Raw genomic sequence first — 25,374 nt, forward strand, 5'->3', positions numbered from 1 at the left:
TTCTGGATATGTGTTCTCCTTTTTTAAAAAAGATTTAATTTGTTTATTTGAGAGGCAGAGTTACAAAAGAACGAAGGGAGAGGAAGAGAGAGGTCTTCCATCATCTGGTTCACTCCCCAAATGACCTCAATGACCAGAGCTGGCAATCTAAAGCCAGGAGCCAGGTGCTTCTTCCTTGTTTGCCATGTGGTTGCAGTGGCCCAAGTCCTCAGGATCTTCTGCTTTCCTAGGTCATAAGCAGGAAGCTGGATCAGAAGAGGAGCAGAAGGGACACAAGCTGGCATTCATATGTGATGCCTGCGCTGACAAGTGGAGCCTTGGCCTACTATACCACAGTGCCAGCCCCTCTCCTTTTGTTTTGATTCTCTTAATTTTTCCATAAATATCATATTACTTAAACATTCAATTGGATATCTAACACCGCGTACACACACACACACACACACACACATGCACATAAACACACATAAACACAATTAGAATTAGGAAAATGACTAAAGAGATCATTTTCAAATTTGCATCCTCAACTTTAAAATTTCCTGTGTTTTGTAGTCTTGTAGAATTATGTTTATTGTTGTTGCGTATTACAAAGATGTTTCCTTCTAAACAGAGCAAAGCTCTCCCTTGACAATCTGCATGGAATGGAATTTTCAAGCATGCACTCAAACCCTAAACCCTGTTTCAGTAGTAGGCTTTTGACTCAGCAGCTAAGACATCTCCTGGGGTGCCCACATCTCATATTGAGGACCTGATTCTAGTCCAGGCGCATGCATTTCTAACCCAGCTTCCTGCTTATGTGAACCCTAAGGGACAGCAGATCATAGTTCAAGTACTTGGTTCCCAGACACCTATGTGGAAGACCCAGATTGACTTCTAAGCTCCTGGGTCATCCTGACCAACCTCTGTTGCAAGGATTCATGGTATGAACAAGCACATACAAGATATATCTCTCTCTAGATCTCTGTGTATATGTCACTTTTTTTCCTGTGTTCCTTTTAATAAATTCAAAACAAATTAAAAAATATTAAAAATATTAAAAATGTCTTCAGTCAAAGCCAAATCTCTCACTTAGAATCTCTCATCACCCAGTTTAGAGAATGATCATATAATCTATAATATGCAAATTTTCCCAGTCTTTCCTGCACTTCAATGTGCTGTTGCCTAAATTATGATACTTTTATGTCTCTGGTGGGATTCTAATAATTTTCATGACTTCAACTTTTAACTAGTTGTCTTGCATAGATTTGGTAATAGAACGCTAATTTTTTGTACTTGAATATGACAGCCTTAACTGCTCCTGTTAGTCACAAATCTCAGATGTGCTGTCTTGTTGTATGTGAGCTTTTCACAGATTTTCAAAAATATGAGCATTGAGGCCAGCCCTGTGATGCAGTGTGTTTAGCCCTGGCAATTGAGCCAACTTTTCCTGCTTTCCCAGACTATCAGGGGGGATGGATTGAAAGTAGAGCTACCAGGACTTGAACCGGTGTCCATATGGCATGCCAGTGACACCTAACCTACTATATCACAGTGCTGGCCACATCACAATTATTTCCATCATAAATTTAAAAACCCAAAGATAGCAGGAAGGCATATTTCTTGTTATTCTTGTTTATAGTGTATTTTTGCTTAAATTCTATAAGGCTAGAGCTCAAAAGGAGAGTAAAGATATATTATTGGAATAGCACTCTGACCTCAGAATCAGGACTTAATGCATTCCGAATTGGCTAAAACGCCCATGAGAGTTTTTCAGGCATGGAAACCAAGAAACTGTGGCAAAAAATGATCTAAATGAAAGAGCTCTGCGAGTGAGATCCCAGTAGAACAGGCCATCAAAGAAGGAGGTAACTTTCTTCAAGGGAGGAGAGAACTTGCACTTTGATTACAGCCTTGTCTAAATAAGGTCGTAGTTTGTGAACTCAAGAGGCTTCCATAGTCTTGTTAGCTCATGACTTGAGCTCGGGTGATCACTGATATCATAAATAAGAGTGTCAATTGTTAAATCAATAACAGGAGTCACTGTGCACTTACTCCCCATGTAGGATCTTATCCCTTAATGTGTTGTACTATGAGAATTAATGGTGCAACTAGTCTTCAGACAGTACTTTATACTTTGTGTGTCTGTGTGGGTGCAGTCTGTTGAAATCTTTACTTAGTATATACTATGTTGATCTTCTGTATATAAAGATAATTGAAAATGAATCTTCATGTGAATGGGATGGGAGAGGGAGTAGGAGACGGGATGGTTTGCATGTGGGAAGGAGTTTATGGGGGAAAACTGTTATAATCCAAAAATTGTATTTCAAAATTTATATTTATTAAATAAAAGTTTTCTTTTTCTTTTTTCTTTCTTTTTTTTTTTTTTTTTTGACATGCAGAGTGGACAGTGAGAGAGAGAGACAGAGAGAAAGGTCTTCCTTTTGCCGTTGGTTCACCCTCCAATGGCCGCCGCGGCCGGCGCGCTGCGGCCGGCGCACCGCGCTGATCCGATGGCAGGAGCCAGGAGCCAGGTGCTTTTCCTGGTCTCCCATGGGGTGCAGGGCCCAAGCACCTGGGCCATCCTCCACTGCACTCCCTGGCCACAGCAGAGATAATCACATATACAGGTTGAAAAAAAAAAGATATATATTGGATATACTTTGTCTCCCCTTGTATGCTTTTGACTCTTTCACTTTCAATCTAACTTTAAGATTTCACTCTCTGCATCATGGTCACCATACTTCAGAAAATCATAACAAAGTGTTTCTATTGACTTTTTAAGGCCAAACTCCCTCAAGAGAAATGCAGTGTTTGGATCCTTAGCAAACGTAGTGAAAAGGAAGGGAGAGATTTCAAACTACTAAATCATTAAGTTGCAAGTATCTCAGGGGAAATTCCACAGGGAGGGTGAAGTATTTCTGCCTATGTAAGTCCCAAGTTGACTTATTTTGTACTTCTTTTAATAATAGCACGTATGTGTTAGGTATATATTACTTTTTTTGTTAAACTTTTATTTAGTAGATAGAAATTTCCAAAGTACAGCTTATGGATTACAATGGCCTTTCCCCCCCCATAACTTCCCACCCACCCACAACCCTCCCATCTCCCACTCCCTTTCCCATTCCATTCACATCAAGATTCATTTTCGAATATCTTTATATATTCTGTGTGCTCCCCACACAGAACACAAATTGCCAAATACTGTTTGAACACTAGTCATATCATTAATTCACTTTGAACTAAACATTAAGGACAGAGATCCTACATGAGGAGTAAGTGCACAGTGACTCCTGTTGTTGACTTAACAAGTTGACACTCTTGTTTAAGGCATCACCAATCTCCCAAGGCTCTAGTCATGAGTTGCCAAGCCATGGAAGCCCCCTGAGCTCACTGACTTAGATCTTATTTCGACAAGGCCAAAGTCAAAGTGGAAGTTCTCTCCTCCCTTCAGAGACAGGTACCTCCTTCTTTGATGACCCTGTTCTTTCCACTGGGATCTCACTCGCAGAGATCTTCCATTTAGGTCTTCTTTTTTTTTTTTTTTCTTACAGTGTGTCTTGGCTTTGCATGTCTAAAATACTCTCATGGGCTTTTCAGCCAGATTTGCATGCCTTAAGGGCTGATTCTGAGGCCAGAGTGCTGTTTAGGACATCTGCCATTCTATGAGTCTACTGTATATCTTGCTTCCCATGTTGGATCGTTCTCTCCCTTTTTAATTCTATCAGTTAGTATTAGCAGACACTAGTCTTGTTTATGTGATCCCTTTGACTCTTAGACTTATCATCATGGTCTATTGTGAACTGAAATTGATTGCTTGGACTAGTGAGGTGGTATTGGTACATGCCACCTTGATGGGATTGTATTGGAATCCCCTGGCACCTTTCTAACTCCACCACTTGGGGCTAGTCAGCTTAAGCATGTCCCAAATTGTACATCCCCTCCCTCTCTTATTCCCACTCTTACATTTAACAGAGATCACTTTCATACTTATTATTAGTAAGATATCTATAATTTACAGACTAGGAGTGTTACCAAAATATTTCTGCAAACAAAGTATTGTCTAAAGTAAAGTATGTTTTGATCTATTTCTGAAGTGATATTTATAATGAACAGTGTAAATACTTGTGGACCATTGGATATTTGTCTTAGGATACCCAAAGCCATAAGAGTGCCACTGGGGGCCGGCGCTGCGGCTCACTAGGCTAATCCTCCAGCTGCGGCCCTGGCACCTCAGGTTCTAGTTCCAGTCAGGGCCCTGGATTCTGTCCTGGATGCTCCTCTTACAGTCTGGCTCTCTACTGTAGCCCGGGAAGGCAGTGGAAGATGGCCCAGGTCCTTGGGCCCTGCACCTGCATGGGAGACCAGGAGGAAGCACCTGGCTCCTGGCTTCGAATTGGCGCAGCGCACTGGCCTCAACGTTCAGTCCATAGCAGCCACTTGGAGGGTGAACTACTGGAAAAAGGAAGACCTTTTTCTCTGTCTCTCTCTCTCTCACTGTCTAACTCTGCCTGTCCAAAAAAAAAAAAAAAAAAAAAAAAGAAAAGAAAAAAAAAAGAGTGCCATTGGGTTAGTTTTCCTTATGATTTCTTTATTAATGATTGTGTATCAAAATTCACCAAATAAATTTCACATTATGATAATATCCATTTATCTATCTTCTTTCCCCAAGAAAATATGCTCATAAATAAACTTTCAAGACCTCTGAAAATAGTATTCATTTCCTTTAAAATGCAGATGCAACTTCTTCCTCTCACTTTTAGGTACTTAAATAAGCAATTTTAAAGAAATACTCCACTACCATAAATAAAAGTCAAGTCATGGGATTGATGCTGTGGCATAGTAGATGGAACCTCCACCTGCATTGTCAGCAGCCCATATGGGTGCCGGTTTTTAGTCCCAGCTACTCCTCTTCCAATCCACCTTCGAATCAGCACAGCTTGCAGCCTTTTGGGAAGTGAACCAGTGGGTGGAAGACCTTCTCTGTAATACTACCTCTTAAATAAATAAATAAATCTTTAAAAAAAAAAGAAATAAGAAGGCAATTCACATGATGAACATTATAAGCTAAAGTTTTCCAAATTCTCAAGGTTTCAAGACAATGTTGTTTAGAAAATATACCAAAAATAAATCAGTCATTTACAAAAGTCAGGATTTGATTTGCACATTATGGTCCACTCAAATTTTAGTTTGTAAATTCTTGGAAGGAAAATATTCTTCTTGACTTATGAAATAAACCAACATGCTAAGTAAAAAGATTTCTGCCTATGACCACAGATTTGTTGGATATACCTTCAATCTGGTAAGAATTGAGAAGGTTTGTGGAAAGAGGAAGTAGTCATCATTTTGCAAACATTTAATTAGGCAACACGGGGGTTCCCCAGAGTTCATGCTTACAGATAGTTGGAGAATAGAGGCTAATACCCATCCTACATGCCTCTTCAGGAAATAAATGTAGGGAATGCCTTTACCAAAAAACTTACAATTCAGCATCAGCATAGCGAAGATTTCTGTTCAGACCATCTAGAACGTTCATGTCCTCTGAAGACAATTGAAACTGAAAAAACTATTAGAGAGCAGAAATTATTATTATTTTTATACTGATAATCTGAAAAATCCTGGAATGCTTCTCAGCACTTCAAGACTTCACAAAAACAGTAATAAAAAACACTGACCTAACATCTTTCCTCTTCTTATTAATATTACATTAAAATGAAACTATAAAGTATGACAAACAATAGAAATTAAAAGGGAATGAAAAAATAGTGACAAAAATAAAATATTCATTACTAGATTATTGATACTGTACAATCCTATAGATAGAGGATAGTAGTGGGAAAACAAAGCTGACATTATTTAAAAATGACTGGGCCATGTGCTTGCAAGATACAGAAGAATTTATAGCAAGCTTTGAAATATCTGATAATTTATGGATTACAATGGCTTCCCCCCCATACCGTCCCTCCCACCCACAACCCTCCCCTTTCCCACTCCCTCTCCCCTTCCATTCACATCAAGATTCATTTTCGATTATCTTAATATACAGAAGATCAGCTTTGTATAAATTAAGTAAGGATTTCAACAGTTCGCTCCCACACAGAAACATAAAGTGAAAAATAATAGATGATTTTTTTAAATGATGATGAAATCAGATCAGACCTATTGTCATGTTTAATCCCAGTGAGAGTCAAGTTGGGAGTTGATAATTTCTTTTCTTTTTTTTTTTTTTTTTTTTTACAGAGGATCAGTTTAGTATGCATTAAGTAAAGATTTCAACAGTTTTCACCCCCATAGAAACACAAAGTGAAATATATTGTTTGAGTACTCGTTATAGCATTAAATCTCAATGCACAGCACATTAAGGACAGAGATCCTACATGAGGAGTAAGTGCACAGTGACTCCTGTTGTTGACTTTACCAATTGACACTCCTGTCTATGGCATCAGTAATCTCCCTATGCTCCAGTCATGAGTTTCCAAGGCTATGGAAGCCCTCTGAGTACTCCGACTCTTATCTTGCTTAGACAAGGTCCTCCTCATGAAGGATCTCTGTGAATGGAAGGGGAGAGGGAGTGGGAGAGGGGAGGGTTGCGGGTGGGAGGGACGTTATGGGGGGGAAGCCATTGTAATCCATATGTCGTACTTTGGAAATTTATATTCATTAAATAAAAGTTAAAAAAAAAAGAGTCTCTTAATGAAAACAGAAACATGATCTGTTTAAACAAAGACTTAAATACCTGCTTTACAAGACAGGAAAACCTAACTAATAATATATAGGTATTAAACTATATGAATTCTGAGAAATTAAAAATAAAATAATCATAAATTAACAACCAAAAATACATAGTCTGGTGCCCTAATTTCAGAAAAGGAAAACAAGATGCCCCTTTGCGATTGACTGCAGAGTATACTATCTTTAATGCTGCAACACTATTCTCTGCTTTCTGTTTCACCATTAATTCTATTTAGCCCTGATGTGTCAGAAATATATACAAATCTCAAATGCATCATCAAAACCAGAGAAATAGACTTGGCCTAAAGATGTCTTGACATCTTGCTAAGAAGTACACAGTGAAAGATACTGTGTAGGATCCATGGTGCCTACAGCCCCACATGTCCATCACCTGCATGTTCATTTGATCCGCTTCTCAGTGAAACTCTTGGCCAGGACCACAAGCCCACGCTGCAGCTGGTAGCGGAGGGCAATCTGGGCTGGAGTTCGCTTGTGCTTTTTTGCCAAGTCACAAACGACTGGATCTTCCAAGAGAACTGGAGCACTCTGGTCCACCCTGGAAGGAGAGGTAGAAAAGCTAACTTCTGAGGTTAAGTTTCAGACTGTCAGAGGCGTCCAAAAACAGATTAGCAGACCCATTCTGAACAAGTGTTGCTCAAAAGCGGTTCTTGGGCCACCAAAATAATATCATCTGACCCTGCTTGAAATGCAAATTATGCCACCCCCCTGAGCCAGTTGATAGATAACTCTGCAAAACTAGTAATATTTCATCAACAATGATATTTTAAATAAACTTGCCTGTTTTTCTCTTACCATTTAGGGTCTCTATGTGATCCCAGATCACTGTAGGCAACCAGAACAATGTCTTTTGACTTGCAGAATTCCAGCAGTTTTCTCTGGTTGAGATAGGAATGACATTCCACCTGTGGATACACAGATTGAAAAGTATGACTATATAAAAGGTTAATATTAATTTTAAAGAAAATTTTAAAGTAAATGTAGTTGAACTAAACAATGTAACATGATATTTAGACTGGACATATCTATAAATATAAATTTTAAATTTTATTTTTAATATTCATCTTTTATTAGAAAGGTAGAGAGAGAGAGAGTGCGTGTGTGTGAGAGAGAGAGAGACTGAAGTTGAGACCTTCCAACTGCTAGCTCACGTCCAACAGCGATCACTACATTCAGGGCTGGGCCAAGCTGAAGCCTGGAGCCTAGAACCTATATGTGGGGGGAAGGCCCAAGTTCTACAGTCATCTAGTACATTTCCAGACACATTAGCAAGAAGCTGGATTGGAAATGGAGCCCCTGGGAATATAACTCTAATATGGGATTCAGGTGTCACAAGCTTAGGCTCAGTATCCAGCACAACGCTGGCCCCCAAGTAAGAATTTTTAAAGCAAATAATTTAATATTTTTTGGAAATAATTTAATATTTAATATTTTGTGGAAATATGAAAATATGAATTCCTGAAAAGAAGTACATACATGCTCAGTTCTTGGGTGGCTAAATAATTGTTTCTGTGTTAAGCAGACAATCAACACTTCTGGGACAAGGTTATCATTCTTTGATCTTTGGCACTGAATATGCCACAAAGCAAGCATTTTTAAAAGCCTCATTAGGGCATCTCCGATGGACTAACATATCTATATGGTAGGAATTGTATTGATAGATTTCAGCATCCAAAGTATAATGAGTAAAAATAATTCTAACATAGAGTACATGAAAATCCATGGTTCCATAGTTATCAATATATAAAAATGGAAGAGGGAATATAAAAATTTGCCCCTAGTGACAGTGATTATAACATTAACTTCTTTCTAATTAAAGGGAAAGTATTAATGTTTCTCCTATCTTACAGGAATAATTATGGTTTATACTGATTTAAGGTGCAAATGTCAAGTAACAAAAGCAAAAAGTGTACTTTAAATGCAATTAATTATTTACAAACAGCAGTGCAATCATCAGTTAAGACAAAAGTCATCAATGGCTACTTATCCATTGTGTAAAAATCGGTTAAGGAATATTTCATTCTTTGTTGAGTATTATCACCTAATTGACTACTGTTAATTGCAATGAAATGTTTTTCAAAAAATAAGAAAGAAATCTTAAAGCATTCAAATCTAACGTCTCATTTATGGAAAGTTAAAATAAAGAAATATTACTATAAGTCAACAATCTGAGAAAAAACAGAACATCTGCCAAAATCTGTCTAGATATTACAGGAAGAAAAGATTGCTGACCATTCTAGGAAAAAACAAGCATGACAAACCTAACAAATTCTATTTGTGAACTATAAATTTACTGCACTATAGAAAGACATTTGTGGACAACAAAGAAAAGTTACAGTATGGAAAATGTTAAATTATATGAAGAAGAAATTGAAAACTAATTTAGGCCCAATTGTGAAACTATATCTATGTGGTATGGTGTCTTCTATCCAAGGAGATATTTTCTGAGGTCTGTGTTGGATGAATAGCCCTTTTCAGCAAATAGTATCAAGAGGATCAGCAAAATGTTGTAGATATGTATTAAGACATATTGCTATATGCCTATTAACATTAGACACATAAAAAATATCTTCAATTGTGGGTTTGGGAGATAAATATGGAATATCTGTATTATCAAATATCCTGAATGTTTTAAATTTCAAATAAAAAATTTTGGAGTTGGGTCTGGCACCGTGGCTCACGGTTAATCCTCAGCCTGCAGCGCCAGCATCACATATGGGTGCCAGGTTCTAGTCCCGGTTGCTCCTCTTCCAGGCCAGCTCTCTGCTGTGTCCCGGGGAAAGCAGTGGAGGATGGCCCAAGTGCTTGGGCCCCTGCACCCGCATGGGAGACCAGGAGGAAGCACCTGGCACCTGGCTTCGGATCGGCGTAGCTCTGGCCGTAGTGGCCATTTGAGGAGTGAACCAATGGAAGGAAGACATTTCTCTCTGTCTCTCTCTCACTGTCTAACCCTATCTGTCAAAAAATTGATTTGGAGTAAAATTCATATTGAAAGCCATATTAATTTTACAATATTTTTGTTGAGAATCAGTGTTTCATCAATATATGAATTATATGCCAGATTTTTCATTGAAAGGTCTTTATGTGTGATTGTAGGTTGTTACATACAAAGTTAGATCATGGAACCAGGCACAGAATAGATGTGGTTAAACAGCTGATTTGGTGGCAAAAAAGTGAGGCAATGCAGACTAAAATGTGCTCAGGGATAAGATCACTTAAGTATTGCTGAAATTTTCAGAGCACTGATGTAATCCACAATACTATCACCATCAACACCTAACTGCCACCTTCTTCCCCAGATTATCTTCAGTTATTTTTTTTCCTGTTTCTAAGTCTCTGTTCAAAAAACCTGAAAGAAAAGATACCAACTGGAAGGGTTCAGGTCTTTCAACACCAAACAAACCTTCACCGCCTATTTGACATTTATTATGTCTTTATTTACTACCGATCAGATATCTTCTTGGAGTTCTTTCCTATATAGAGTTCCTTCAACATCATCTTCAGCAGTCAATGCATCTGGTCATCCTCCAGATCATTGATCTGGGAAGAATTAATCTTCCCACTGAGGATTCATTATTGGCTGCTGCCTTTCTTGATCATTGTTACCACTCTCACACCTGCTCCATATTCTTACACATATTTCAGCTTAACATCTCCTTGCCATTTCACTAAGACAAGGACAGGCACAGAAACAATTGAGGGCACTTCCTTCCCTTGCTTACAGAGGCTCGGCCTGCAGAATCTTCTGTTTCACACAATACGTTGACAGAAGTGGCAAACAGATGGACAACTACCAGAAGCACAGGGAGCAGGGAATGAAAAGCAAGAAGAAGAGAATGTCACCTGGTTGCAGACAGGCTTGTACTTGAGCCCTGGCTTGTTCAGAATCATCTCCAACTGCCTGCGGTTGAAGTTGGACACCCCGATGGACTTGGCCAATCCTTCATCCTTGCACTTTTCCATGGCCTGGGAGGAACGATAGTGAAGAAATATTTTCACAGCTGGGTAGAATAATACAAAGGCATTTAACACAGTTAAGAGGAACATTATCCTGATTATAATGAAGGTAAGGGGCACTGACAGACACCAAAGAGAAAAACTAATAAAGAGCATAGGGAAAGACACTGACAACAAGACAAAGAATTTTGTGTCCTTCTTAGGAAACCAGAGGAAGTATTGTACATACACAGAAAAAGAAGCCTGCTTTGAATTCCACTAATTCTTTACCTTTCTGTTTCTCCCCAGTATTGTCTTCCTACCCCACGCTTTAGTACATTATCCTTTGTGCATCCATGAATGAATATCTCATTCGTTTAAGATTAATTGTGACCCGGTTTTCCCTTTCCCTGCTTCCTCTGTACTCATTCCTCCAAGTACTCACCTCCCAAGTGGCACAGAGATCCATCATGTCTAACATGACTTTTCTATTTTCATCAGTTGGGATAATCTCTTCCCCAGGCTAGAAAAGAAGCAGTTATTTCACTATACCACCGTATTCAGCTACCCAGACGACAGCAATACATCCATTGTATTTAGTGTTGCTCCACAACAGATGCAATGTGCACTGCATATGGACTAGTGGATAATGTCATGAGGCTACACTCCCCCTCTAACTGCTATTATGTGTATTAATATTTAGTATTTTTCCAGTGCATAATAGGGCCCTGTGTATTTATATTACTTCGTGTTCTTCTGTTCTTTACTCCAAACAAATATCCATTTCATTGTGAAGATCAGTTGTTAGGTGACCTTGATCTCCACCGATTATGGACTCTAGTATTGACCCAGGCAAAACATTCAGCGCTCTTTATTTTCCTGAAAATGTGTTCACCCAACAGCAGGCACTAGTACCACAGAACATGGATCAAGTTTCTATTCAATAATGATTTTGGTATTAGAAGATGCAGTGAAGCTATCAAACATAAATGAGCATGACTTGAGCTTCCCATTTATTTAATCCAATAAACGATGTAGCTTTAACTACCGTGAGCAGTTTCTATAAGTTATGTAAATTATCATTCTGTAAATTTATCAGTATTGTTCACTCATCCATGATAATGATAGCCATTCTGACTACTACAATGAAATAAATTTGATATGAACTGCCTACCTTCATAGATACTGGGAAATGAATAATATAGAGATCAACATAGTCCAGTTGAAGGTTTTTTAGTGACTTTTCCAAGCTTGGTCGTACCATCTCTGGTCGATGGAAAGTTGACCAAAGCTGCAGGGTTTAAACAGCAGAAGTAGTACCACAATGAATACATTAGTTAAAATACTTGAGTTCCTTTAATTAATATTAAGGTTATTTTTACTGGTTAAAATGTAATGAACATGGAAGCACCATGATGCCTTCTTTTCGGGTTTCCTGTGTCCTGATCTATCTGTAAGAACTCTGTCATTTTTGGATATTACTAACAAATATTCTAATCCAAGGTGAATATTACACGAGAGATATAGACTTTATCAGGTAATTACAATGACAATAGTTTATATTTGACAGAATTTAGAAAGGGAAGACCTAGAGGTATTGGAAAAAAACAAAAATTTTTAGAAATGAAGACTTCAATACAGCAAATAATATTTCAGTTGAAAACTTTAACAGCATTGGCACATGCCACCTTGATGGGATTGAATTGGAATCCCCTAGTATGTTTCCAACTCTACCAATTGGGGCAAGTCAGCCCGAGCATGCCCCAAATTATACATCTCTTCCCTCTCTTATTCCCACTTTTATGTTTAACAGGGATCACATTTCAGTTAATTTTCAACACTTAAGAATAACTGTGTGATAATTACAGAATTAAACCAGTCATATTAAGTAGAACAGACAAAAAAAAATACTATGAGGGATAATGTATTAAGTTGTCCATTAGCAGTCAGGGCTATGCTGATCAAGTCACCATTTCTCATAGTGTCCATTTCACTTCAGGAGGTTTCCTTTTTGGTGTTCAGTCAGTTGTCACCGATCAGGGAGAACATATGGTATTTGTCCCTTTGGGACTGGCTTACTTCACTCAGCATGATGTGTTCCAGATTCCTCCATTTTGTTGCAAATGACTGGATTTCGTTGTTTCTTACTGCGGTATAGTATTCTAAAGAATACATATCCCATAATTTCTTTATCCAGTCTACCATTGATGGGCATTTAGGTTGGTTCCAGGTCTTGGCTATTGTGAATTGTGCTGCAATAAACATTAGGGTGCAGACCGCTTTTTTCTTTATCAATTTAAACTCCTTTGGGTAAATTCCAAGGAGTGGGATGGCTGGGTCGAACGGTAGGGTTATCACTAGTCCAAGTGATCAATTTCAGTTCACAATTGATCATAATGAAAGGACTAAGAGTCAAAGGGAGCACATAAACAAGTCTAGTATCTGCTAACACTAACCGATAGAATAAATAAAGGGGAGAGTGATCCAACATGGGAAGTGAGATACTCAGCAGACTCATAGAATGGCGGATGTCCTAAATAGCACTCTGGCCTCAGAATCAGCCCTAAAGGCACTCGGATCTGGCTGAAAAGCCCATGAGAGTATTTCAGGCATGGAAAGCCAAGACACTCTGGCAAAAAGATCTCTGTGAGTGAGATCCCAGTGGAAAGAACAGGTCTTCAAAGAGGGAGGTGCCTTTCTCTGAAGGGAGGAGAGAACCTCCACTTTGACTATGACCTTGTCTAAACAAGATAAGAGTCGGAGAACTCAAGGGGCTTCCATAGCCTTGGAAACTCATGACTGGTGCATAGGGAGATTACTGATGCCATAAACAGGAGTGTCAATGTGTAAAGTCAACAACAGGAGTCACTGTGCACTTACTCCTCATGTAGGATCTCTGTCCTTAATGTGCTGTACACTGAGGCTTAATGCTATAACGAGTACTCAAACAGTATATTTCACTTTGTGTTTCTATGGGGGTGCAAACTGTTGAAATCTTTACTTAATGTACACTAAACTGATCTTCTGTTAAAAAAAAAAAAAAAAAAAAGAAACTATCAATTCCCAACTTGACTCTCACTGGGATTAAACATGACAATAGGTCTGATCTGATTTCATCATCATTTAAAAAAAAATCATCTATTATTTTTCACTTTATGTTTCTGTGTGGGAACAAACTGTTGAAATCCTTACTTAAGGTATACTAAGCTGATCTTCTGTATACTAAGATAATCGAAAATGAATCTTGATGTGAATGGAAGGGGAGAATGAGTGGGAAAGGGGAGGGTGGTGGGTGGGAGGGACGGTATGTGGGGGAAAGCCATTGTAACCCATGAGACGTACTTTGGAAATTTATATTCATTAAATAAAAAAAAAAAAAAAAAAAAAAAAAAAAAAAAAAACTTTAACAGCAGATATGAGAGAAGGAGGAAAGACAAATGATCTAGAAGACAGGTCTTTTCAAATATCTCAGACCAAAGAAAATAATTAAAATTAATGACAATAATGTCTTAGATCACTGGGATACCATTAATATACTTGAGGCAGGAGTTTTGGAAAGTCATGGAGTAAGGCAAAAATTAACTGCTAACAGAATCTACACAATGAAATAATAGGCAGAAACTTCCTTATTTAGAGAAAAGTATGCACACCCAAATATAGAAACTTCATAGAATCCCAAATAGGCAGGACCAGAAAGCAGTCTCACCATGGCACATTTTAGTCAAACTTTGAAAAAGAAAACATAAAGAGAAGATTCTAAAAATGATAAGAGAACAGCAGTATTAGCTTTTTTAAAAATTTTTATTTAATGAATATAAATTTCCAAAGTACAGCTTATGGATTACAATAGCTTTTGAAATAAATTTTACAAGTTGACAAATTACTCAACAGGAACTCCACAGGACAGTAGAGAATGAAGAGATACAGTCCAAGTACTGAAAGAAAAATTGCCAACCCACAATACTTTACCCATAGAAGCACTCATTCATAAATAAAGACGAAATAATGACCCTCCAAGACAAGAAGTCATTAAATAATTTATCACTATTCAGTAAGCATTACAAATGATACTTAAGAATGCAGTATATATAGAACAGAGAAAGACAATCATCATCATAAAACAGAGTGAAGTTATCAAATATACTAGTGAAAGAACAATGGATATTCAAAACAAACTGAATTTTTATGGAAAATAGGCAAGATCAAGTAATTACTTGCCAATAATAAACTTGAATTTAAATGGCTAACAAAATTCCCATTAAAAGATACAGCCTGACTGAATGGATAAGAAAACAGTGCTCCACCAAATGCTGAATACAAGGTACACACTTCACCACCAAGGACACACAAACTGAAATTGGCAGGATGGAGAAAGATATAGATGGAAAAATCAAATAAGCTATACTTACTTCAGACAAAATAGATTGTAAGGGGAAAAACTGCTAAAGAAAAAGCAAATAAGGCTATTGTGGAATGATCAAGTGATCTATTCACCAAGAAGATATGACTATTGCAGATATATATGCACCTATAGCTAGGACATCCAGTTTCATCCATATAGAGAAATACATAAGCTCCAAAACAATAGTACTGGGGATCATTAACACACAACATACATCAATAGACAGATGAAATAGACAGTAAATCAACAAATAAAAGGCAGACCTGTTCTGTACTCTTTAGGTAGAACTATTAGAAATCTATAGAACATTCCATCCCACAGCTGCAGAATATACATTATTTTTAACAGCACATAGAACATTCTCTACAATACTATTTGAGAACATAAAACAACCTTCAACAGATTTTAAAAATCAGAATCATATCTTGTATATTTTATTTTTTTAATTTTCATATTTAATTTGATTTTTCTTGAAAACAGAGATATCAATACCACAACATGAGAGATTTGTGACAATAATAATAGCATCATGAAAGAAAGGTGCATTTTTTATATGTTATGATTCCATGAAGCACTATTTATAATTACCAAATGACATAACAGCCATATAATTTGTATACTCTATACTAACTTCCACATATAAGAGAAAACTTGTCATGTTTGCCTCTCTGAGACTTGCTAACTCACTTAGCATAATAATCTCCACTTCCATTCATTTTATTGCAAATGTCCAGATTTCATGTTTTAGGGTTGATTAGTATTCCATTGTGTTATATATGCTATAGTCCCTTTATCAGGTCACCAGTTTGTGGACAACTTGGTTGCGTGTCAACCTAGACGTCCATCATACATCATATATCTTCCATCCTTTTGTTCAAACCCAAATGGCCACAACAGCTAAGGCTGCTTCAGGTTGAAGCCAGGAGCCTCATCTTGGTCTCCCACATGGGTGGCAGGGAATCAAACACTTGGGCCATCATCCACTGCTTTTCTCATGTCATTAAAATGGAGCTGGATTAGAATTGGAGCAAGTAGGACATGCGCTGGCACCCACATGAGATGCTGATGTTGCGATCTGTGGCTTTACCAGCTGCACCACAACCTGTACCCTTCACTGTATATTAAAATTTCCTTGGCACTACTGAAAATGAAAGATGGATACACAGCCTATTGAAATCTAAGGCATACAGCTAAAGCAGTATTAAGAGGAATGCTTACAAAAATAAGTACCTACATAAAAAAATGGAAATGTATCTAACAAATAAGTGAACAATGCACCTAGCAGACCTAACAAAAGAAGGAAAAAATAAACAAAACCAAAATTAGTGGAGAGGAAGGAATACTAAAAATTAGAGAAGAGATAAATAGAACAGAAATTTAAAACAATAAAAATGATCAATGAAATGAAGAACAGTTATTTCTGGGAAAAAAATTAAAAACTGATATACCATTATTGAGACTAACCAAAAAAGGAAGAAGATACAAATCAATAAAATCAAAGAAAAAGAAGATATTACATGTGATACCTCAGAAATACAAAGAGTCATTAGAAATGATTATAAACTATAGGCAAGAAATTGGAAAATCTAGAGGAAAGAGCTTACTACTGGACACAGAATTCACCAAAATTAATGCCCAAAGACAGGAATCCTGAGTAGATCAATAACCAAGAGTGAAGTTTAACCAGTATAAAAAGTCTCCCAACAAAGCAAAGTCCAGGACCAGGTGTCTCAATTGCTGAATTCTACCAAACTTTTAAAAAGAACTACTACCAATTCTTCTCAGACTATTCAGAATAATGAAAGTCAGGTAATCCTTCTAAGCTCATTCTATGAGGACAGCATTACCTTAATTCCAAAACCAGAGAAAAGTACTGAAGAAAAGAACTGTAGGCCTATATCCCTCATGAACTGAGCTGTAGAAATATTCTAAAGTATAGCAGCAAATTGAATCGAACAACACATCAAAATCATTAGCCATCATGACCAAGTATAGTATATCCTAGGTATGAGGGGATGGATACATATATGCAAATCAACAAACAAACACAGCATGTCACCTTAAAGAAGGATATAAACTATATGAAAATTTCTCAAAAAATAAAAATGGATCCACCATATAACCCAGCTGTCTCACTTCTGGATTTATATTTTAAAAAATGACATCTGTATATTAAAGAGGTATCTACAGTCCCATGTTTATAGCAGTATAATTAACAACAACAAAAATAAGAGTCAACCTAGATGCTTATCAAATGATGACTGAAGAAAGTAAATGGGTGCATATAAATGATGAAATGTAACTTGGTCATAAAAAAGAAAAAGTAAACTGTAGGAGTGAAACAGGCACCTTGAAATGCAATGATATTGGGGGGGGGGCAGAGCCAAGATGGCGGAATAGTGAGGGCGCGCACTGACAATCCGGGAAAAGATAGTTTAATAAAAGTGGAGTTACGGTAGCCTCAGGAAAAGGATCAGGGAAAAATTGTATAGGAAACTCTTCCGGATCTAGTGGCTGTGATTCGGAGGACCTACGGGGAGAGCAAGGTTGCCTAACGCGTGGAAGCCAAGCCACGGGAGCTGCCGGGGCTGCAGGACCCGCCGGAGCCTCAGAGTCTGAGCGCCAGCGCTGAAAGGGGAGGTGAGCTAAAAACCTCTCAGTAACCCCAGACATTGGCGGGGAGAGGCAGAAAAAGCCTGCAGAGAACGAGGCCTGAAACCCTATTGGGTAAAGTTCACCAGAATGGCTGGAGGAGAGAAAAAAATCTAATAAATAAGGGGAACCGGCACGGACATTTAGCCTCTCTCTCCACTCACCTCACAAAGCCGAGCAAGACAAAGGGCAGGTGCCATTTTACGTAAGTAAAGCAGTGAGCTTCATTTTGTATATGTAAAGCGGGTGCTCCTCATTAGCCAAGCAGAAAAACCTGACTCTGGTAAGCAAACGAATACACACAGGGGCCAGATTTCATACATCAACTACTCTCAATTTCACTCAGCTGTGTGGAATTACTTCCCAACTGAGTCAAAAAAAAAAAAAAAAGACAGAGAGAGAGTGAGAGAGCAAGAGAACAATCAGGGTGAATCACCTTTGGCACACCCTTAACCCTGTAGAACCAGAGCTCTCTGACCACACCCATCACAGTCTTTAAGGATCCATCAAAAGCAGACAGTCCTCTTAATCTAGAGTCACAGTATAATGAGAAAGAAACAAAGAATATCTCCAATATGCCAAAAAAACCGCAAAAGCTGAGGAAACAAGAGCAAGGAAGACACTATGACGCCCCCAAATGAAATAGACACCCCAATTCAAGATTATGAAGATGATGAGATAGAAGAAATGCAAGAAGCAGATCTCAAAAAATTGATAAGAACATTAAGAAGTTCTCAAAAACAAATTCTTGAACTACAGAAATCCTTAATGGACAAGAGAGAAAATCTCTCTGGTGAAAATGAAATATTAAGGAGGAATCAAAATGAAATGAAACAACTAGTAGAAAATGAAACTGTGAAAGTGACGAGAAATCATAATGAAATGAAGAATTCAATAGATCAAATGACAAACATATTAGAGAGCCTTAAAAACAGAATGGGTGAAGTGGAAGAGAGAATATCAGATTTACAAGACAGAGCACAGGAAAATATACAATCAAACCAAAGAAAAGAAGAGGAAATTAGAAATCTAAAAAATATTGGGAATCTTCAGGATACTATTAAAAAACCCAACATTCGGGTTCTAGGAGTCCCTGAAGGCATGGAGAGGGAGAAAGGATTAGAAGGCCTTTTAGTGAGATATTAGCAGAAAATTTCCCAGGTTTGGAGAAGGACAGAGACATCCTAGTACAGGAAGCTCATAGAACCCCTAATAAACATGACCAAAAGAGATCCTCACCACGACATGTTGTAATTAAACTCACCACAGTGAAACATAAAAAAAGATCCTAAAATGTGCAGATTACTCTCAAAGGAACTCCAATCAGACTCACAGCTGACTTCTCATCAGAAACCCTACAAGCTAGGAGGGAATGGCGAGATATAGCCCAGGTACTAAGAGAGAACAACTGCCAGCCCAGAATATTATATCCTGCTAAGCTCTCATTTGTGAATGAAGGTGAAATAAAGACCTTTCACAACAAACACAAATTGAAAGAATTTGTCACCACTCTTCCAGCCCTGCAAAAGATGCTTAAAGATGTGTTACACACAGAAACACAGAAACACGGTCATCAATATGAAAGAAGGTAAATGAAGCAAATCTCACACCAAAAGATCACAGGAAGTTCAAAACATATATCAGAAAATATCCTTGGCAAATGGCAGGGCAAAGCTACTACTTATCAATAGTCACATTGAACATTAATGGCCTGAACTGTCCAGTTAAAAGACACCGATTGGCTGATTGGGTAAAGGAACAAAACCCATCTATTTGCTGCTTACAAGAAACATATCTTTCCAACAAAGGTGCATACAGACTGAGAGTGAAAGGCTGGAAAAAGTATACCATGCCAACAGAAATGAAAAAAGAGTGTGCATAGCCATCTTAATATTGGACAACATAAACTTTACCACAAAAACTATTAGGAGAGACAAGAGGGGCACTATATAATGATTAAGGGATCACTTCAACAGGAAGATATAATGATTATCAATGTATATGCACCTAATTACAGGGCACCGGTTTATTTAAAAGATTTGTTAAGGGACTTAAAGGGAGACTTAGACCCCAACACAATAGTACTGGGGGACTTCTATACCCCACTCTCAGAAATAGACAGATCAATAGGACAGAAGATCAACAAGGAGACAGTAGATTTAAACAACACTATAGCCCAAATGGATCTAACACATATCTACAGAACTTTTCATCCTACACAGAAAGCATTTACATTCTTCTCAGCAGTACATGGAACCTTCTCTAGGATTGACCACATACTAGGCCATAAATCAAGTCTCAGCAAATTCAAAAGAATTAGAATCATATGATCCAGCTTCTCAGACCATAAAGGAATGAAGTTGGAAATTAGCAACTCAGGAATCCCTAGAGCATATGCAAACACATGGAGACTGAACAACATGCTCCTGAATGAACACTGGGTCATAGAAGAATTCAAAAGAGAAATCAAAAATTTTCTGCAAGTAAATGAGGATAAAAGCACAACATACCAAAACTTATGGGACGCAGCAAAAGCAGTGTTATGAAGAAAGTTTATATCAATAGGTGCCTACATCAAGAAATTGGAAAGGCACCAAATAGATGAGCTTTCAATGCATCTCAAGGGTCTAGAAAATCTGCAGCAAACCAGACCCGAGGCTAGTAGGAGAAGAGAAATAATTAAAATCAGAGAAGAAATCAACAGGATTGAATCCAAAAAAAAAAAAAAAATTACAAAAAATCAGCCAAACGTGGAGCTGGTTTTTTGAAAAAATAAACAAAATTGACACCCCATTGTCCCAACTAACTAAAAAAAGAATAGAAAAGACCCAAATCAATAAAATCAGAGATGAAAAAGGAAACGTAACAACAGACACCACAGAAATAAAAAGAATCATCAGAAATTACTACAAGGACTTGTATGCCAGCAAACAGGAGACCTATCAGAAATGGATAGATTCCTGGACACATGAAACCTACCTAAATTTAACCAGGAAGACATAGAAAACCTAAACAGACCCATAACTGAGGCAGAAATTGAAACAGTAATTAAGGCCCTCCCAGCAAAGAAAAGCCCAGGACCAGATGGATTCACTGCTGAATTCTACCAGACATTTAAAGAAGAACTAACTCCAATTATTCTCAAACTATTCAGAACAATCAGAAAAAAAAGGGAATCCTCCCAAATTCTTTCTATGAAGCCAGCATCACCTTAATTCCTAAGCCGGAAAAAAATGCAGCATTGAAAGAAAATTACAGACCAATATCCCTGATGAACATGGATGCAAAAAACCTCAATAAAATTCTGGCCAATAGAATGCAACAACACATCAGAAAGATCATCCACCCAGACCAAGTGGGATTTATCCCTGGCATGCAGGGATGGTTCAATGTGCAGAAAACAATCAATGTGATATACCGCATTAACAGACTGCAGAAGAAAAACCATATGATTATCTCAATAGATGCCGAGAAAGCATTTGATAAAATACAACACCCGTTCATGATGAAAACTCTAAGCAAACTGGGTATGGAAGGAACATTCCTCAATACAATCAAAGCAATCTATGAAAAACCCACAGCCAACATCCTATTGAATGGGGAAAAGTTGGAAGCATTTCCACTGAGATCTGGTACCAGACAGGGATGCCCACTCTCACCACTGCTATTCAATATAGTTCTGGAAGTTCTAGCCAGAGCTATTAGGCAAGAAAAAGAAATTAAAGGGATACGAATTGGGAAGGAAGAACTCAAACTATCCCTCTTTGCAGATGATATGATTCTTTATTTAGGGGACCCAAAGAACTCTACTAAGAGACTAATGGAACTCAGAGAAGAGTTTGGCACAGTAGCAGGATATAAAATCAATGCACAAAAATCAACAGCCTTTGTATACACAGGCAATACCACGGCTGAGAAAGAACTTCTAAGATCAATCCCATTCACAATAGCTACAAAAACAATCAGATGTCTTGGAATAAACGCAACCAAGGACGTTAAAGATCTCTACGATGAAAATTACAAAACCTTAAAGAAAGAAATAGAAGAGGATACCAAGAAATGGAAAAATCTTCCATGCTCATGGATTGGAAGAATCAATATCATCAAAATGTCCATTCTCCCAAAAGTAACTTACAGATTCAATGCAAAACCAATCAAGATGCCGAAGACCTTTTTCTCAGATCTGGAAAAAATGATGCTGAAATTCATATGGAAACACAAGAGACCTCAAATAGCTAAAGCAATCCTGTACAACAAAAACAAAGCCGGAAGCATCACAATACCAGATTTCAGGACATACTACAGGGCAGTTGTTATCAAAACAGCATGGTACTGGTACAAAAACAGATGGATAGACCAATGGAACAGAATTGAAACTCCAGAAATCAATCCAAACATCCACAGCCAATTCATATTTGATCAAGTATCCAAAAACAATCCCTGGAGTAAGGACAGTCTCTTCAATAAATGCTGCTGGGAAAACTGGATTTCCACGTGCAGAATCATGAAGCAAGACCCCTACCTTTCACCTTACACAAAAATTCACTCAAGATGGATTAAAGACTTAAATCTATGACCCGACACCATCAAATTACTACAGAGCATTGGAAAAAACCTGCAAGATATAGGTACTGGCAAAGACTTCTTGGAAAATACCCCAGAAGCACAGGCAGTCAAAGCCAAAATTAACATTTGGGATTGCATCAAATTGAGAAGTTTCTGTACTTCAGAAGAAACAGTCAGGAAAGTGAAGAGGCAACCGACAGAATGGGAAAAAATATTTGCAAACTATGCAACAGATAAAGGGTTGATAACCAGAATCTACAAAGTAATCAAGAAACTCCACAACATCAAAACAAACAACCCACTTAAGAGATGGGTCAAGGACCTCAATAGACATTTTCTTTTTTTGTTTTAATTTTTTATTTTTTTGGACAGGCAGAGTGGACAGTGAGAGAGAGAGACAGATAGAAAGGTCTTCCTTTTGCCATTGGTTCACCCTCAATGGCCGCCCCGGCCAGCGCGTGCGGCCGGCACACCGCGCTATTCCAATGGCAGGAGCCTGGTACTTCTCCTGGTCTCCCACGGGGTGCAGGGCCCAAGCACTTGGGCCATCCTCCACTGCACTCCCTGGCCACAGCAGAGAGCTGGCCTGGAAGAGGGGCAACCAGGACAGAATCCGACACCCTGACTGGGACTAGAACCTGGTGTGCCTGCGCCGCAGGACGGAGGATTAGCCTAGTGAGCCGTGGCGCCAGCCAATATACATTTTTCAAAAGAGGAAATCCAAATGGCCAAGAGACACACGAAAAAATGTTCAAGATCACTAGCAATTAGGGAAATGCAAATCAAAACCACAATGAGGTTTCACCTCACCCCAGTTAGAATGGCTCACATTCAGAAATCTACCAACAACAGATGCTGGAGAGGATGTGGGGAAAAAGGGACACTAACCCACTGTTGGTGGGAATGCAAACTGGTCAAGCCACTATGGAAGTCATTCTGGAGATTCCTCAGAAACCTACCATTCAACCCAGCCATCCCACTCCTTGGAATTTACCCAAAGGAAATGAAATTGGCAAACAAACAAGCTGTCTGCACCTTAATGTTTATTGCAGCTCAATTCACAATAGCTAAGAGCTGGAACCAACCCAAATGCCCATCAACAGTAGACTGGATAAAGAAATTATGGGACATGTACTCTATAGAATACTATATAGCAGTCAAAAATAATGAAATCCGGTCATCTGCAACAAGATGGAGGAATTAGGATACCATCATGCTGAGTGAATTAAGCCAGTCCAAAGGGACCAATATCATATGTTCTCCCTGATAGGCGACAACTAACTGAGCACCAAAGGGGAAACCGGTTGAAGTGAAATGGACACTATGAGAAACAGTGATTTGATCAGCTCTTGTGCTGACTGTTGATGTACAATGTAATATTTATCCATTTTAGTATTTTTTCTTTGTTTTGTTCTAGTACTGCTGGTTGAACTCTGTGATTAACACACAATTATTCTTAGGTGTTTAAATTTTAACTGAAAAGTGATCCCTGTTAGGAAATAAGCCAGTCCCAAAGGGACAAATACCATATGTTCTCCCTGATCGGTGACAATTAACTGAACACCAAAAAGGAAACCTGTTGAAGTGAAATGAACACTATGAGAAACAGTGACTTGATCAGCCCTTGCCCTGACTGTTGATGAACAACTTAATATGTTATCCTTCTTAGTATTTTTTTGTTTGTTCTACTTAATACTTTTGGTTGAATACTGTAATCAATACACAGTTATTCTCAAGTGTTGAAACTTAACTGAAAATTGATTGCTGTTAAATAGAGTGGGAATAAGAGAGGGAAGAGATGTGCAATTTGGGACATGCTCAAGCTGACTTACCTCAAACGGTAGAGTTAGAAACATACCAGGGGTTTCTAATCCAATCCCATCAAGGTGGCATGTATCAATGCCTTCTCACTAGTCCCGGTGATCAATTTCTGTTCACAATTGATCATAGTGATAGGACTAAGAGCCAGAGGGAGCACATAAGCAAGACTAGTGTCTGCAAATACTAGCTGATAGAATAGAAAAGGGAGAAAACAATCCATCATGGGAAGTGAGATACACAGCAGACCCATAGAATGGCAGATGTCCTAAACAGCACTCTGGCCTCAGAATCAGCCCTTTAGGCACGCAGATCTGGCTAAAAAGCCCATGAGAGTATTACAGGCATGGAAAGCCAATACACTCTTGCAAAAAAAAAAAAAAAAAACTAAATGAAAGATCTCCGCGAGTGAGCTCCCAGTGGAAAGAACAGGTCATCAAAGAAGGAGGTACCTTTCTCTGAAGGGAGGAGAGAACGTCCACTTTGACTATGACATTGTCTAAATATGATCAGAGTTGGTGAACTCAAAAGGCATCCATAGCCTTGGAAACTCATGACTAGAGCCTAGGGTGATTACTGATGCCATAAACAAGAGTGTCAATTTGTAAAGTCAACAACAGGAGTCACTGTGTACTTACTCCTCATGAAGGATCTCTGTCCTCAATGTGCTGTACATTGTGATTTAAGGCTATAACTAGTACTCAAACAGTATATTTTACTTTGTGTTTTTATGTGGGTGCAAACTGTTGAAATCTTTACTTAATATATGCTCTACGGATCTTCTGTATATAAAGAGAATTGAAGATGAATCTTGATGTGAATGGAAGGGGGGAGGGAGAGAGAAAGGGGAGGGTTTTGGGTGGGAGGGAACTTATGGGTTGGGGAGCCATTGTACTCCATAAGCTGTACTTTGGAAATTTATATTCATTAAATAAAAGTTAAAAAAAAAAGAAATGCAATGATATTGAACAGCTCTTGTTTTGGCTGTCATGGAACAATGTTTATCTTGCCTGTTTGTGTTCTTTTTTTTTTTTTTTTTTTTGACAGGCAGAGTTAGTGAGAGAGAGAGACAGAGAGAAAGGGCTTCCTTTCATAGGTTCACGCCTCAATTGCCACTATGGCCGGCGTGCTGCGCTGATCCGAAGCCAGGAGCCAGGTGCTTCCTCCTGGTCTCCCATACAGGTGCAGGGCCCAAGGATTTGGGCCATCCTCCACTGCCTTCCTGGGCCATAGCAGAGAGCTGGACTGGAAGAGGAGCAACCAAGACAGAATCC

The 25,374-nt window shown here is 38.3% G+C and overlaps 1 pseudogene across 1 annotated transcript in view; it reads right to left on the reverse strand.

Annotated features, from left to right (window-relative positions):
- Window positions 1-5,440: 5,440 nt before the first annotated feature.
- The window catches only part of LOC100352716 (prostaglandin-E(2) 9-reductase-like), a 34,347-nt pseudogene continuing 14,413 nt past the window's right edge, over window positions 5,441-25,374 (reverse strand). The window contains exons 3-8 of the transcript XR_016218793.1: window positions 11,837-11,953; window positions 11,108-11,185; window positions 10,570-10,692; window positions 7,522-7,631; window positions 7,100-7,264; window positions 5,441-5,542 (exon numbers count right to left, since the gene is read on the reverse strand). The product of XR_016218793.1 is annotated as a prostaglandin-E(2) 9-reductase-like (transcript). The remainder of the gene's footprint in view (window positions 5,543-7,099; window positions 7,265-7,521; window positions 7,632-10,569; window positions 10,693-11,107; window positions 11,186-11,836; window positions 11,954-25,374) is intronic.

Source organism: Oryctolagus cuniculus, chromosome 13, assembly GCF_051225735.1.
Source record: "Oryctolagus cuniculus isolate XC-2025 breed Fujian yellow rabbit chromosome 13, ASM5122573v1, whole genome shotgun sequence".
Lineage (NCBI taxonomy): Eukaryota > Metazoa > Chordata > Mammalia > Lagomorpha > Leporidae > Oryctolagus > Oryctolagus cuniculus.